Source organism: Narcine bancroftii, chromosome 4 (genome assembly GCF_036971445.1).
Source record: "Narcine bancroftii isolate sNarBan1 chromosome 4, sNarBan1.hap1, whole genome shotgun sequence".
Lineage (NCBI taxonomy): Eukaryota > Metazoa > Chordata > Chondrichthyes > Torpediniformes > Narcinidae > Narcine > Narcine bancroftii.
The window spans coordinates 129782359-129798557 of record NC_091472.1 but is presented as its reverse complement, the minus strand read 5'-3'; the positions used below and the strand labels follow the sequence as shown (position 1 = coordinate 129798557).

The following is a 16199-nucleotide window of genomic DNA, read 5'->3' as shown; positions in this document are numbered from 1 at the left end:
TTATCTCCCTCACTGATCGCTTTAGTAATAGAACCATTGGCAGAACTGATAAGAACAGAAAATAAAATAAAAGGGATTAAAACAAAGGAGAAGGAGCATAAAATCAATTTATTTGCAGATGACATCATAGTATACTTAACAGAACCAGAAATATCAATAAAAGAACTACATAAGAAATTGAAGGAATATGGAGAAATATCGGGGTACAAGATCAATGCAAATAAAAGTGAAGTGATGCCAATGAGTAATGCGGATTATACAGAATTTAAAAAAGAATCACCATTTAAATGGCAAACACAAGCAATCCGATACCTAGGTATTAGATTAGATAATAATTTAAGCCACTTGTACAAATTAAATTATCAGCCACTAATAAAGAAAGACTTAGAACATTGGAAAGAATTACTGCTAACATTGATAGGGAGGGTAAATTGCATTAAAATGAATGTCTTCCCAAGGATACAATACTTACTTCAATCGTTACCAATTCCCTTAACAGAGAAATTCTTTAATGAACTAAAGATAATAATAAGGAAATTTTTATGGAAAGGGGGGAAACAGAGGATAGCATTAGATAAATTAACAGAGAGGTTCAACCAAGGTGGTTTGTAGTTACCAAACTTTAAAAATTATTATAGAGCCGCACAATTAAGGTATTTATCAGATTTTTATTAGACAATGGAAAAACCAGATTGGACTAAGAAAGAGCTCGATAAAATAGGGGAAAAGGTACCGGAACATATACTTTATGTGGGATGAAAAGCTGGTACGATATACAAGCTCACCAGTATTGCATCATGTACTCAATATATGGAAGAAGATTCACTTAGAAAGGAAAAAATCAAATTACCAAATACCAAAATTATTATTGACTCAAAATCAGCTAATCCCTTTTACAATTGATAACCTTTCCTTTAGAGAGTGGGAGAGAAAAGGAATTAAAAGAATAGAAAAATGTTTTTTGGGAAATAATTTATTAACATTTGAACAAATGAAGTACAAATATGGAATAACTCATGGTACAATGTTTGCATCAACTGAAAGCCTACTTAAAGGATAAATTGGGAAACAGACAGATTACCAGAAGGAAGCAGCTTTGAATATGTGATTACAGACACAATAATTAAAAGATTTATAACGAACATGTACATTAAGGTGCAAGAGAAGGAAAATGGTGAAATAAGCTATAAACCCAAACAAAAGTGGGAAAAGATTTAAATGTAAAGATTAAAAAATGAAACATGGGAAAAGTTATGTTCTGGAACTATGAAGAATATAATAAACACAAGGTTACGCATGATACAGTATAACTGGTTACACAGGTTATATATCACACCCCAAAAGTTTTTAAAAAAAAAAAAAAATGGGATCCATCATTATCAGATAGATGTTTTCGCTGTAAGAAGGAAATGGGAACAATAGTACATGCAATTTGGGCATGTGAGAAAGTGAAAAAGTTTTGGGAAGATCTAAATCAGATATTAAATAAAATCACAAAAAACAACATACCAAAAAATCCAGAGATCTTTCTTCTAAGTAATATAAGAAGTAAAGAATTAGGCCTCAAACTGGATGAAGCGCAAAAAAGATTTATTATGATAGCCTTAGCTGTAGCAAAAAAATGTATAATGTCAACTTGGAAATCGGAAGAGAGCCTGAGAGTACAGCAATGGTACATGGAAATGAATAAATGTATTCCATTGGAAAAAATAAAATAATTAAAAAAATAATAAAGTCACATTATTTGAACAAATTTGGGAACCATACATGGAACATAACAGAAAGGGCTTGCCTCGGACCTCCACCCCCTAAAATGATAAGAAGACAAAATTACTTAATCCAGTGTATAAAAGTAGATGACACATTTTTCTTGTTTATTTTTCATTGTGTGATAACATTGTTTAATGATTTTATTGTATGTGTTGAATGTTTATTGGTTTTGGAGGGGGGTGGGAAGGGGGTAGGGAAGGTGGGGGGAAAAATAAAGGGAGAAAATGCCACAGTGTATATTTAAGAGGGAAATGTTTGTATGCATTTTGGTTGATATGGTTCACAGTGTGAAAAATAAAAAATTATAAAATAATTTTTAAAAAAGATTTGAATTGAATTGTGGTAAAGGGGAAAAATGTACTCTGGTTGGGTGGCTTCATTGTTCATTACCAAGAGTGGCTTGATAACCTCACTACTGGCTGAATGCTAAAGGATATTGCTGCTTGACTGAATTTGTGACAGATGATGAGGGAACCAATAAGGGGGGAAACCTTCCTTGTCTGTTAAAGATGCATCTGCCGCTGCCTAGCCCCTGTGGAGCTAAAAATCCACTTCATGATGTTGTGTGATGCTACCACTGTACTAAATTGGACAATAGATCTTGTAACTCTGGATTTTGTATCCAAGAGCTGGCCATCATCAGTAGAATTTTCTCATCATATTGGGTAGCATGATTTGCATGATGGTCAGTCAACACTGTCTTTAAGGAATTTGTACATTATTTCCATGACTCTGTGGGTTTTCTCATCTTCTAAAGACTTGCAAGGTTGGTGTGTAAATTGGTCACATGATTGAGTGGCGGGGCTGGAAAGTATCTCTAAAGCCTCTTTTCCACTGGCATCCCAGTTAATTGGCTGTGCAGTCTCCTGGGATAGGAAGCCCTTTGTGCCATTTCCACCTTTAACTGGGACACTAATTGCTTTTCCCCCTGAACACACACATCACCGGGGATCGGAGTGTTCTACCTTCAACTGGAAACAGGTGACTTTCTGCTGTCCCTTTTCTGCTGGTTATATTAGCACACCAGGGATGTGAGTAGCAGTTGAGGTGGTTAACCCCTGACATGAAATTGTGTCATCTGATGCCAATGTTCCTTTTCCACTGGCAGCCTGTCCCAGTAAATTCCCAGTTAATTCCTGGGACAGAGTGCCAGTGGAAAAGAGGCTTAAATTAAAATGAAAATAATCTATATCCTCATGTTCTGACACATTCTTTGCTCCACCATCAAATTAGGGTATTACATTTGGTTCAATTAAAAGGTCAGGAGCGTATTGCAGGAGCATCACCAGGCATATTCAGCACCCTGAATGATCAATGAACCAATGACACTGCCTTGCTTTGACTTTTCATGCACTATTTTTATTTATTTTTGTAAGGTGGTTTATAAAAACGTTTGCACTGTGATGCTGCCGCAAAACAATGAATTTCATGACTTGTTCATGACTAAATTATGATTCTGGAATCTCAGAATGAGGAATCAACCAAGTGAAGCCACAAGACAGCACTGTTTGCAAGCTGAACAACACAAATAGCATGTGATAAACAGAATTAAACAATTCACTCGAAGAACAGGATCCACAATTAATTACAAATCATCCCAGTCCTTATCCATTATCACCCTCCTCTCCCTGGCAGAACTTGTTCTCACCCTCAATTTCTCCTTAGACTCCAACTTTCTGCAAGTCAAAGAGGTAGCCATGGGTACCTGCATGGGTCCTAGCTGTGCCTGTCTTTTTGTTGGCTTTGTGGATCCAACCATGCCTCAAGTCTACAAGGGCAAGGTTCCTCAACTCTTTCTCCACTACATTAGCAACTACATTGGTTCTTCCTCATGATGAGCTTGTCATCTTTATTCACTTTGCTGTTAACTTTCACCCCAATCGCATATTCACTTGTTCCATCGCCAGTGACACTCTCCCCTTTCTTGATCTCTCTGTATCCATCTCAAGAGACAAACAATCTGCAGACATTTTTACAAACCTACCAACTCCCACAGCTACCTCAACAACATCCTGTCACACCTAGTCCCTGTAAGGATTCTATTCCTTTCTCTCAATTCCTCCATCTCCGTATCTACTCCCAAGATGAGGTCTTCAAGTCGAAATCATTTGGAATATCCTCCCCCTTAAAAAAAAAAACATGGCTACCCCTCACCACCATCAACTCAGCCCTTATTAGCATGTTCTTCATTTCCTGCACATCTGCCTTGCCCCCTGTGCCCACAGACACAACAAAACTGGATTCCCCTTGTCCTCACCTTCCACGCTACCAGCCTCCGCATCCAACATATCAAATTTCAGATTTATTGTCAAAGTACATACATGATAGCATGTAAAACCCTGAGATGATCTTTCCTGCAGACGAGGCAGAATTTCCATTTATCGGCAGTGCAAAAAAAGACTCAACGTACGCATGTAAACAAATAAAAAATATGACGAACTGTGCAATACAATAGAAAGAAAATTCAAATAAGTGCAAAAATAAGAGTCCTTAAATAAATTCCTGATTGAGTTTATTGTTAAGGAACCTGATGTTGGAGGGGCAGCTACAGTTCCTGAATATGGTGGTGGAAGGCCTTCTGGCACCTATAACTCTTTCCTGATGGTAGCAGTGAAAACAGAGCAAGTGCTGGGTGGTGTGGATCCTTGATGATTGCTGCTACTCTCCAACAGCAGCGTTCCCTGTAGATGTTCTCGATGGTGGGGAGGGTTTTACCTGTGGTGTCCTGGGCTGTCCACTACTTTCTGGAGGGCTTTATGCTTAGCGGTATTGTTGCCCCCCCATACCAGACAGTGATGCAGCCAGTCAGCATACTTTCCACCACACGTCTGTAGAAATTTGCCAGTGTTTCCAATGTCACACCAAATCTCTGCAAACACCTGAGGAAGTGGAGGCACTGGCATGCTTTCTTCATGATGCCATATATGTGTTGGGTTCATCTGAGGTAGTGACTCCCAAGGACTTAAATTTGCTCACCATCTTCACCTCTGATCCCCGAGTGATCACTGGATCGCACACCTCTGGTTTTCCCTTCCTGGAGTCGACAATCAGCTCCTTAGTTTTGGTGACAATAAGGGCATGGTTGCACCATTCAACCAAGTTTTCAATCTCCCTCTTGTATGCTGACTCATCGCCTCTTTTTATATAACCACTACCATGGTATCGTTAGCATATTTGTAGGTGGTGGTTTCATACTGAGTCACACAGTCATAGGTGTATAGTGCTACAAACTAACAAAATTTTATTAGTACTAACAAAGGAACAGCAATGGCAAATGCACCAGGCAATAGTAAATTAAAAATAATAGATTTTATTAAATTATTAATAACATAACATTTCTTTCTTATCTCTAAACTTCATTCCCAGTATGCGCAAATGTAGATATGTATGTTAAAATCCAAACCATTAATTTGAGTTTGAATCTGAAAAGTCAATTTTAAACTTCAACATCAAACATTCTGTGATGCTTAATGATTTTTAAATCACAGTTCAGAAGTAATTATGAAGCACTTCTAAACCATGTCTTTAGATCCTTTTAAATTCATGAGTATTGATGAGTTATCTTTCAGAGAGATATTCTTCATATAATTGTTTTCATAAGTTTCCCCCTATCTTGTTAGGGTTACGGATCTGTGGTCTTCACGATGATTTATTTCTTAATCAAGAGCAAAGTGGTCTTAGTTACTTCAAAATCATTTATTTTGAGTATCTCTGTAATGGAAGATTTAAACCGCGTTTTTTACTTTTGCAGCCAAGGCTGAGAATCTGCTTGTTGCATATGAATTAGTAGACACACCTAAATTCTACCATGGGGCCCAGGGATGCATATGAATCAGTAGACATTATCCAACTTCCACCATGAGGCCCAGAGATGCAGTTGTCTTTTGTTGGTTGCAGACTGTCAGGAGACCTTGAAAATAATTAAATCATTTGTTCAAAGAGATATGATCTGAAGTAAACAACTTTTGGGTAGTATAAGCCATGGTCCCACTGCTGAAGTTTGAGACTCTCCAAGAGGTGGCAACATCTCTCAGCAAGAAGAAGAACTTCAAGAGTCCAGCTAAGGTCCTGGTCGAGGAAGGTGGAGAAACTGCTACCGGCGCCCAGACAACCTATGCAAGTGTGCAGTCGTTGCCTCGCTTCGGCAGTTGGGACCAATCCAGGCGTTGATAAGTATAATTGGGAAGGAATTGTATTTTGTAGTGTGAATTCAGCTTTAGATTTAGTAATAAAGCCTTGTATCAACTGAACTGTTCTCGGTGTGTGTGTCTATTTTCTTTCAGTAGCTCGAACACTGTGACCAATCTAAAACGATCAAAATGAGAGGTATAAGTTTACCCAAGACAATCTCCTATGATAAGGATAATACAATGCAGAACAGCATCTCCCTCTCTCTCCATAGACTACTGTTTCACCCCTGTGTCTTTCACAGGATGGTCAATCTCTTCAGATTCCAAAGTGTGTCTCTCTCCAGTTCTCTGAAATCATTCCACTGTTTCAGTTTCATTTCTCCAAATTATCACTTCACATCCACAAAAAACCCCTGACCTCATCTGTGTCCAAGAGGTTTCAGTGGTATGACTCCACTCAAAGAAGAACTTGGTTAATTGAACAGTTGCCAACACATTCATTGTCCTGGAATCAATTAAGACCTGCTTCAGTTCCATTATGATCTTGTTTTTCCACACTTGGTGACTCCAAAATGACCTCTCTCTCTGAGTGAAATGATGTATCTGTAAATGTGTGTGTTACCTGTGTGTGACCCTGTCCACACATAATTCACTTTACTAAGATGTATAGATCTTGATGTTACAGAGGTAACATTGCATTTACAGATACATGCACTGAGATGTATATAGTTGAACATTAAACTAAAGATTGATCATAGCATATTCATCACACTAGCGAGTAGAGCGGTGGGAGTGGGTTAAGGACACAGCCCTGTGGTGCTCTGCTACTGGTGGAGATTCTGAAGGCGATGTTCTTATCAATCCTCACTGATTGTGGTCTAGGGGTGAGGAAATCCAGGATCTAATTATATGTTGGAGAGCTAAGTCCCAGGTAATGAAGTTTGCTGATAAATTTTGAGGGGATGATGGTATTAAATGCCAAACTGTAATTAATGTCTAGCATCCTGATGTATGTATATTTGCTGTCCAGGTGTTCCAGGGCTTTGTGTAGACCCAGTGCGATAGCATCTGGCGTAGACATGTTGCTGCGATAGGTGAAATTATCCTCTGCAATTTCCATAACCTACAGCATGATCCCACCACCAGACACATCTTCCCTTCTCCTCTTGCTGCCTTCAGTAGGGACCGCTCCTCTGCAACTCCTTCATCCACATCCCTTACCACTAAATCATCCCCTTGGCACCTTTCCATGCAACACAGGAAGTGCCACACTTGCGCCAACAACTCCTTCCTCACCACCATTCGGGGCCCCAAACAATCCTGCCAAGTGAAGGAACGCTTCATTTGTGAATCTGCAGGTGTCATCTATTGCATCCCATGCTCGTGCTGTGGCCTTCTCTATTATGGAAGGACTGGATGCAGACTGGGAGATCACTTCACTGAGCACCTTTGCTCAATGATAGAGATCTCCCAGTGGCCAGTCTTTCCAGTTGTGCACTTCCATGCTGAAATGTCTGTCCATTGCTTCAAGCACTGCCAAACCAAGGCCACCTCTAAATTGGAGAAGCAACACCTAATATTCAGAATGGGTACTCTCCAACCTGGTTTCTGGTAGACCACTCCCTATTCTCCCTCTCTTCCCCATTGCGCTATCTCCTTTCCTCCAGCTCTTCACCCCATCCATCTCTATTCACTGAGCCATCCCACTTCCCTTGTTTTCCTTCCCTCTCTTATCCCTCTTGCCTGCAGGGCTGTGCCCCTCCCCAACCATTTTATTCAGCCACCTGCTGACATTTTGCTCATTCCTTGATCAGGCCTGAAACATTGGTTATGTATTTTTATCTTTGCTGTATAAAGTACGGTGTTTGACCTGCTGAGTTTCTCCAGCATTGTGTTTTTACTCCAGTCGTGACATCTGCAGACTTTATGTTTTACTCCAGGCTCCACAATTATCTCTATTCTTAATGATGGGGAGGATCAGTACAAAAGAGAAAGCTGAAACATTTGCAAAAATCTTCAGTCAAAGGCTGAGTGAATGATCAGCCATTGTTTTTTTTTAAAATTTTTTATTTTTCACACCATAAATCACAATAGCCATGATATACACTTTTTCTTTTTCACACATTTACAGTGACTTTTTCTCCCCCCCCCCCTCCCTCCTCCCAAGCCACCCCCCCACCCCCCCCCTCTCATCCATTTTAGGTATACAATCTAGGTTGCATTAATTCAGTCAGACAATGTTGTCATTCAACAAAAATACACCAGAAATTCTACAGAGTCCATTCTTTTCTTTCCTTCTCCTTCCATCAACTTAGGTAATGTTTGTCCCCGGTAGGTTTTTGCTGTTGTATTTAATGTAAGGCTCCCATACTTGTTCGAATATTTCAATATTATTTCTTAAACTATATGTTATTTTTTCTAATGGAATACATTTATTCATTTCTATATACCATTGCTGTATTTTCAAATTATCTTCCAATTTCCAGGTTGACATAATACATTTTTTTGCTACGGCTAGGGCTATCTTAACAAATCTTTTTTGTGCATCTTCCAAGTCAATTCCAAATTCTTTATTTTTTATGTTACTTAGGAGAAAGATCTCTGGATTCTTTGGTATATTGTTTTCTGTTATTTTATTTAATATCTGATTGAGATCATCCCAAAATTTTTCTACTCTCTCACATGTCCAGATTGCATGAATTGTTGTTCCCCTTTCTTTTTTACATCGAAAACATCTATCAGATACTGTTGGGTCCCATTTATTTAACTTTTGCGGTGTAATGTATAGTCTGTGTAACCAATTATATTGTATCATACGCAGCCTCGTATTTATTGTATTTCTCATCGTTCCAGAACATAATTTCTCCCATGTTTCCTTTTTTATCTTTATATTTAAATCTTGTTCCCATTTTTGTTTAGTTTTACCATTTGTTTCCTCATTCTCCTTTTCTTGCAGTTTAATATACATATTTGTTATAAATCTTTTGATTAACATTGTATCTGTAATCACATATTCAAGGTTACTTCCCTCTGGTAAACTCAAATTGCTTCCTAATTTATCTTTCAAGTAGGATCTCAGTTGGTAATATGCCAGCGCTGTATCTCCAGTTATATTGTACTTATCTCTCATTTGTTCAAAGGATAAGAATCTACTTCCTGAAAAACAATTTTCTATTCTTTTAATCCCTTTTTTTTCCCATTTTCTAAAGGAAAGGTTGTCTATTGTAAAGGGGAGTAGCTTATTTTGCGTCAATATTAGTTTTGGTATTTGATAATTTGTTTTATTTCTTTCTACATGAATCTTCTTCCATATATTGAGGAGATGGTGTAATACTGGAGAAGTTCTATGTTGTACCAATTTTTCGTCCCATTTATATAATATGTGTTCAGGTATCTTTTCCCCTATTTTATCTAATTCTAGTCTCGTCCAGTCTGGTTTTTCCCTTGTTTGATAAAAATCTGATAGGTACCTTAATTGTGCGGCTCTATAATAATTTTTGAAGTTTGGCAATTGTAAGCCTCCTTGTTTATACCATTCTGTTAATTTATCTAGTGCTATCCTCGGTTTCCCCCCTCTCCATAAAAATTTCCTTATTATTTTCTTTAACTCTTTGAAGAATTTTTCTGTCAGTTGTATTGGCAATGCCTGAAATAAGTATAGTATCCTTGGAAAAATGTTCATTTTAATACAGTTTATCCTTCCTATCAGTGTTAGTGGTAGCTCTTTCCAATGCTCTAAATGATCAGCCATTGTTCACGCTACTTGATTCATTACTGTCATCACTTGATCCTCCCTCCCCCCCCACCCAAGGTAAGAGGCTTAGAATGAGTATCTTGCCTCCTAACTCCCTAAAACCTGTCCCGTATCTGTCTCGGGATGAGTGCAATTTCAATAACACAAAAAGCTTGACACCATTGCAGAACATAAGCTTGTTTGACAGGCACCTAATCCACAACCATTCACTCATTCCACCACCCACAGATGCACAGTCAGAACAGTTGAACCATTTGCTGAATGCACTGCACAAAGACTCGTGAGACAGCACCTTCCAAATCCAAGGGCAACAAAAGCATGGAAACATCACTTGTGGAAGTTGCCCTCCAAGTCATATACTGTATCATAAATAAAGAAAAACTTGATTTGTTTTTGATCTGTTTTATATGTCTGTCCCCAGAAGCCAAGTTCAACAAAATTATTTTTGATCCATTCGTTGCACATATGAAGTTTGTTCCTTCAATCTGATCATACTCTGAGGATATGCTAAAATGCTAACCATTTAACCTGTACAATTTTGTTCTTGCTATGACCTAGAAAGACTACCTGAAGCAGAGGTTACACCATTGCTCATAACTGAAAAGAATTTGTCGGAGTAATTTGCTGCAGATTTGTAATCATTTGGTTATTATGAATCTGCATCTGCTCAAATTGTGATATTCTGCACTTTGCAAACCCAGGTGAAGTTGATAACATTTTGTCAATAGACAAAAGTTGTACAGTATTAGTAAAAATGATCAGCTGCTAACGAGGTCTTTTAAAAAATCTGTATTGACATTACTCAAAAGAATTAAAGGTATCAAACCATAGTGAAATTTGAAAATAGAATTTTAAAAATAGATCAAAACATAGTTTTAAATTAGCTCAATAAGATTCTGGGTATTTTATGTGTTAAGTATGCTGAAGATCCAGCTGCGCTGGATGGGTCACGTCTCCAGAATGGAGGACCATCGCCTTCCCAAGATCGTATTATATGGCGAGCTCTCCACTGGCCACCGTGACAGAGGTGCACCAAAGAAAAGGTACAAGGACTGCCTAAAGAAATCTCTTGGTGCCTGCCACATTGACCACCGCCAGTGGGCTGATAACGCCTCAAACCGTGCATCTTGGCGCCTCACAGTTTGGCGGGCAGCAGCCTCCTTTGAAGAAGACCGCAGAGCCCACCTCACTGACAAAAGGCAAAGGAGGAAAAACCCAACACCCAACCCCAACCAACCAATTTTCCCTTGCAACCGCTGCAATCGTGTCTGCCTGTCCCGCATCGGACTGGTCAGCCACAAACGAGCCTGCAGCTGACGTGGACTTTTTACCCCCTCCATAAATCTTCGTCCGCGAAGCCAAGCCAAAGAAATATCATGTTTATGGTGCAGAAAGGTTCAAATTAAGGCATGTGAGAACAAATAGATTACAGGGAAATAAGTGATAAAATGGGACTTGACAAATGGCACAGACTCTGGCCAAAAGGCGACCTCCTAAATTATGAGGAATTATGAAACGTGATGCAATATTCTGACATGGCAGATTATTGTCTCATTTCCACTCACTGTACATTATCTAATTGGCTTAAAATAACAGGGCTTATGTCTCTTTTTTTCCACACCCCTGACCTGAAAAAGAACCGTATCATAGGTCGTATCTCTGGTGAACCCAAGTTGTGCAATGGTGTATGACATACTTCTCAAACATCCAGGTTGAGGCTCTGGAGGGATTTTAAAAACAGGTAAGAGCATTTTTAAATGGAGGTGCTATTTTATCATAGATCTTGAGGTTCAGGGGTTTAAAATAAACAGGACTTGATAGATGTATTGCAAGTTAAGCAGAGATTTTATTGATTGTGTATGTGAAAGCTGAAACATGGGGAGTCCAAAAAGTGCACAGGAATAGTCAATTTGAGAGGTAAAAATACAGATGAAAGCTTCAGCAGGTGAACTGCTAACTCACCCAGGTAGTCTAGCTTTTGTGGATATGCCATTCTAAGCTCATTTCTGAATTAATCACCTGTGAAAGAAATAGTATCAAAAAATGAGAAACAAAATTTGTGATCAAATCTATCTATAATGATTTTGATTTCTCAGTAGTTGGGGGATAACAGTTTTTTGTTGCTTATCTGGTGTTGTATGTGGACAACCAATTCAGATTACTTAGAATCACTATTAAGAAGTCGAGAGGTATTTGTCAGTGGACATATGCAAATTGATATAATTTTGATGTTGCCAAGAGTGACTATACTGATAAGAATGAACAGTCATACCCAGCTGGACAATGGTAGACGATAGTAGAACTAGAGGAGATAGGTTTAGGGCAGTGGTTCTCAACCTTTTTTACCCCCCACTCATATACCACCTTAGTAACCCCTTACTAGGGAACTATCCCTAGATTTTTAAAGTAATTCATTAAGGCCAGAATTTAAAAAGTATGGGAACAAGATTTTCAATAGCCGTTTTCTGAAACTACATGGGACTCTATTTTGAAGCGAGTGCATTCACCCTCTCTCTGCTTGACCTTCATTATTACAATTTAAGGTAGTACACCAGGCCCACTATTCCAAAGTTCAATTGGCTAAAATCTATTCTAATCTCTCTTCTAAATGTGATAAATGTAGAACTGAAGAAAGTACACTGGGTCATATGTTTTGGTTATGTTCTTTTCCGATTTTTGGGAAGGGGTATTTTGTACCTTGACCTTAGTTCTTAAAATTAATTTGACTCCAAATCCTTTTACTGCTCTCTTTGGAATAAGTGGGCCATCTTGTTTAATTCTGACTGCTTCACAATGCTTCATAGTTACCCTCACCTCCCTTATCACAAGAAGGGCCACTTTAATGAGATGGAAAGATGCTGTCCCTTCCAGTAATAATCAGTGGTTGTCCAATATAATGGTATGTCTGACCTTGCGGGAGGGGGGGGGGGAGGGGTGGAATTAAATGTTCCGCGACTGAAACAAATTTTAACTTTGTTTCTTTGTGGAGTTCTTTTCTTATTTTCAAATTTATAAGTTTAACTAGTTTTTGAACTTAATACTTACCTTTATTATTAGTAGTAGACTATTTATGTTAGCCAGTAGCCTCTGAAGGGAGGGGACTGATTTAGATAATTAGCATAGTGTTTTTCTTTTTATCTTTCTTTTTAATGTAACTTAGGTCTCAGTACTATTTGTATTGCTATACAAGATCTATTAATATTTTATTGTTATGTACCTATGGACATTTATTTGATAAAATCAATAAAAATATTGAAAAAGTAATCCTCTACTAACCACAGAGCACCCTGAGGCATCCTATGCTATGTGTGCTCTGTGGTTAGTAAGGGATTACTTAAAGTGGTATGTGAGTGGTTAAAAAAAAATGGTTGAGACCATTGGTTTAAGGTGAGATGGGAGAGATTTAAGAGGCTGACTTTAACACTCAGAAGGTGACCTGTACCAGGAACATGCTGTTAGAGGAAACTAGAAGTGGCATAATATTGACATTCTAAAGGCATATGGGCAGATTTATGGATGGAAAGGGCTGAGAAGAATATGGACTAAATGTAGGTAAATCAGACTAACCCTGAATGTGTGTGTACCTGGTGGCATGGACAAGTTGTGCTGAAGGGCTTGTTCCATGCTGTATGACTCTACGTTGAAGAAGCAGTAGGGGAGAATGGGGTGGACACCCTGGTTAAAAAGTGCAGGGAGCTTGAGAAGGATGTGGAGGGATGGATAACCTTTGTCATGTTCATTGTAGAAAGAGAGAGGTGCATTTTACTGGAACCTTTCTCATCCCTTCAATAATGTATTTTTAGAAGAGGCTTGACTATAGTAAATTTGAAAGGGAAAGTGCCAATACCAAAGGAAACAGAAGTAGACCAGTAAAATGTGTCTGCATGTGCATTGGTGGTAGGGATGGGAAAAGAAAATGGAACAGGATGTTTAATTACTAAATGTGAATGGTGCTAAAGAATCAACAGGTAGGACTCCTGACATGGTAATTCAAAAGGAATATGAGTGGTGAAATTACTTAACGGTATATGAGTTCAAATTTCAAAAGCTAAGGCGTTGGTAGGGGAGAAGATGGTGTTAATTAGATACAAATGCCAGAGATATCTGACATAGTTCATTCATGTTCTTACATTTATTGGGGTTGAAGGTCGAAGAGATGGAATAGATAGTTTGGGAAGATGATTTGCAGGAGTGGAAAGAAATCAACAATTTTCTTTTGCATTCCAAGATCAATCTTGTCAAGTGAAATTAGGTCCCAACCATTGTTTCGAATCATGACAGATCTAGCAAAGAATGGTGAAGTCAGTAGCATACAGAACAATCATAATATTTTCTATGCAAGGCTTCTTGTATTATACGTGCTCCTGATTTTGGATGAATGAACCTGCATGTTTATCATATGATGATCTGGGATTTTTGCCACTATATATCAGTTTATCTTCAATTTTTAATGAAGATAACAGGGCATGGGATCCATGTGGCAGCTTTGGTAGGAGGTCTGAGCACTTTGAAATTGACAGTGCAGGCAAAGGATACACTTCTGGAAGAACTGTGATTTGATAGTATGAGGTGTTGAAGTAGTTACAGGAGAAATAAATTTTGAAGGTTGGCTTAACATGAAATTCCCTAGATGAGGCAGCTGAAGAAGTCAGAAGCAAATGCTATTTAGCAGCTTTGATGGGAGGGGTCTTTAAATGAGACCAGTGGAGAAAAGATAAAAGGGAAGTATAAATAAAGAATGCACTCTCTGCTAAGGAGGAATATTTAAATATAAATTCTTGATGCTACTTGCACATTTTTATGCAAGATAACAAATTTATTTTTATATTCAAGTTAAAAATGGTGTCTTTATTTAGCTTTCCAGCTTAGTGAGATGTTTCAAAGGGCTAAGAATTGTTATTCATATTGCCATGTATTTTCTAATTGTGTATGAACATTTTGGATGTGAATATAGGAAGTACGATTTTCAAATTTACAAATGACACAAAATTTGGTGGCAGTATGGATAGCAAGGAAGGTTTTTTTTATTGTCAGAGCTGGATATCATTTAAAAAAAAAAGTTGGGAAGAGCATTACCAGATGGAACTGAATCTAGCAAATGCAAGGTGATTCATTTTAGGAATTCAAATAGGAGTAAGACATGTAAAGTAAAATTGATGATATCAGGGAAGGGCTACTTTATCACAGAGAGGTGAGACAAATCTCATTTGTTTGCTTCACTGAGACCTGGCTAACAGAGTATGCACCGGATGCTGTGTTCCAACCAGAAGGTTTCACCATTCACGGACTCAAATTCTGGCAAAGCGGGGGGTGGGGGGTGCGTGGTGTAAGCCTGGTGCACAGACATTGGGGGCATGTCATCCTCCTGATCCACGGCCTTAGAGGTAATCGCGATTAAATGCAAAGCCTTCTTTCTACCCTGAGAATTTTCATCAGTGTTTCTCACCAGAGAGTATATCCCTCCCGATCCTGATTACAAACAGGCATTTGTGGAATAGTATGATGTGGTCAGTAAACAAGGCCCAACAAGACACCCTAAAAATCATATTCAGTGACTTTAACCAGGCCTGTCTCTAGAAATCCTTGCCCATTTACTACCAGGGAGACTTGGATAGATTAGGAGAATGGGCAAAGAGGTGACAGGTGAAATACAATGTCATAAAGTGTACAGACATGCACTTTGGAAGAAGAAATAGATGGACAGACTTTTTTTAGATGGGGATAAAATGAAAAATTCTAAGTTGCAAAGGGATTTGGGAGTCCTAATGAAGGAGACCCTAAAAATTGACCTCCAAATTGTCAGTGGTGAAGAGGGTAAATGCAATGTTGGCATCCATTTCTAGAGGGATAGCATACAAGAATAGGGATGTAATGTTGAGACTATAAAGCACTAGTGAAACCTCACTTGGAGTACTGTGTACAGTTTTGGGCATCTTATTTGAGAGAAGACATGCTAACATTGGAGAAAGTTGAGAGAGGATTTACTAGAATGATACCAGGAATTAAAAGGTTAATATATGAGGAACGATATTTGGCTCTTGGATGAGGGGGTACCTCAAGAGGCATTTCGAATGCTGAAAGGCCTGGACAGAGAAGATGCGGCAAGGATGCTTCCCATGGTAGGGGATTCTAGAACATGACGGCTAAAATAGAGATGCAGAAAAATTTATTTAGTCAGAGGGTCATAAGTCTGGAGCATTGCCACAACGTCATCAAAACCAATTGTGGACTTTAAGAAGGGAAAACCAGAGGTGTGGCTCCAATGATCATTAGAAGATCAGAGGTGGAGAGGGTCAGTACATTTAAATACCTGGGAGTCACTATTTTGGAGGGATTTTCCTGTCATCGTAAATTAAGCACGTCAGTGCCTGTACTTTCTCAGGAGTTTGTGAATGTTTGGTAACATTCTACAGATACATAGTGGAAAGCGTGCTGACAGGCTGCATCATGGCCTGGTATGCAAGCACCAATACCTCTGAGCAGAAAGCCCTGCACATTACATCACAGGCAAAACTCTCCCCACCATTGAGAAAATCTACATGGAA

The 16199-nt window shown here is 38.6% G+C and overlaps 1 long non-coding RNA gene across 3 annotated transcripts in view; it reads left to right on the top strand.

Annotated features, from left to right (window-relative positions):
* LOC138761161 (uncharacterized) overlaps positions 1-16199 on the top strand; it is a 149172-nt gene that overhangs the window by 15094 nt on the left and 117879 nt on the right. For 2 of the 3 annotated variants that reach the window (XR_011356147.1, XR_011356149.1), the window contains exon 2: positions 11292-11395. The exons of the other annotated variant lie outside the window; for it this stretch is intronic. This is a non-coding gene — a long non-coding RNA (uncharacterized lncRNA). The remainder of the gene's footprint in view (positions 1-11291; positions 11396-16199) is intronic. 3 annotated transcript variants of the gene reach the window in all.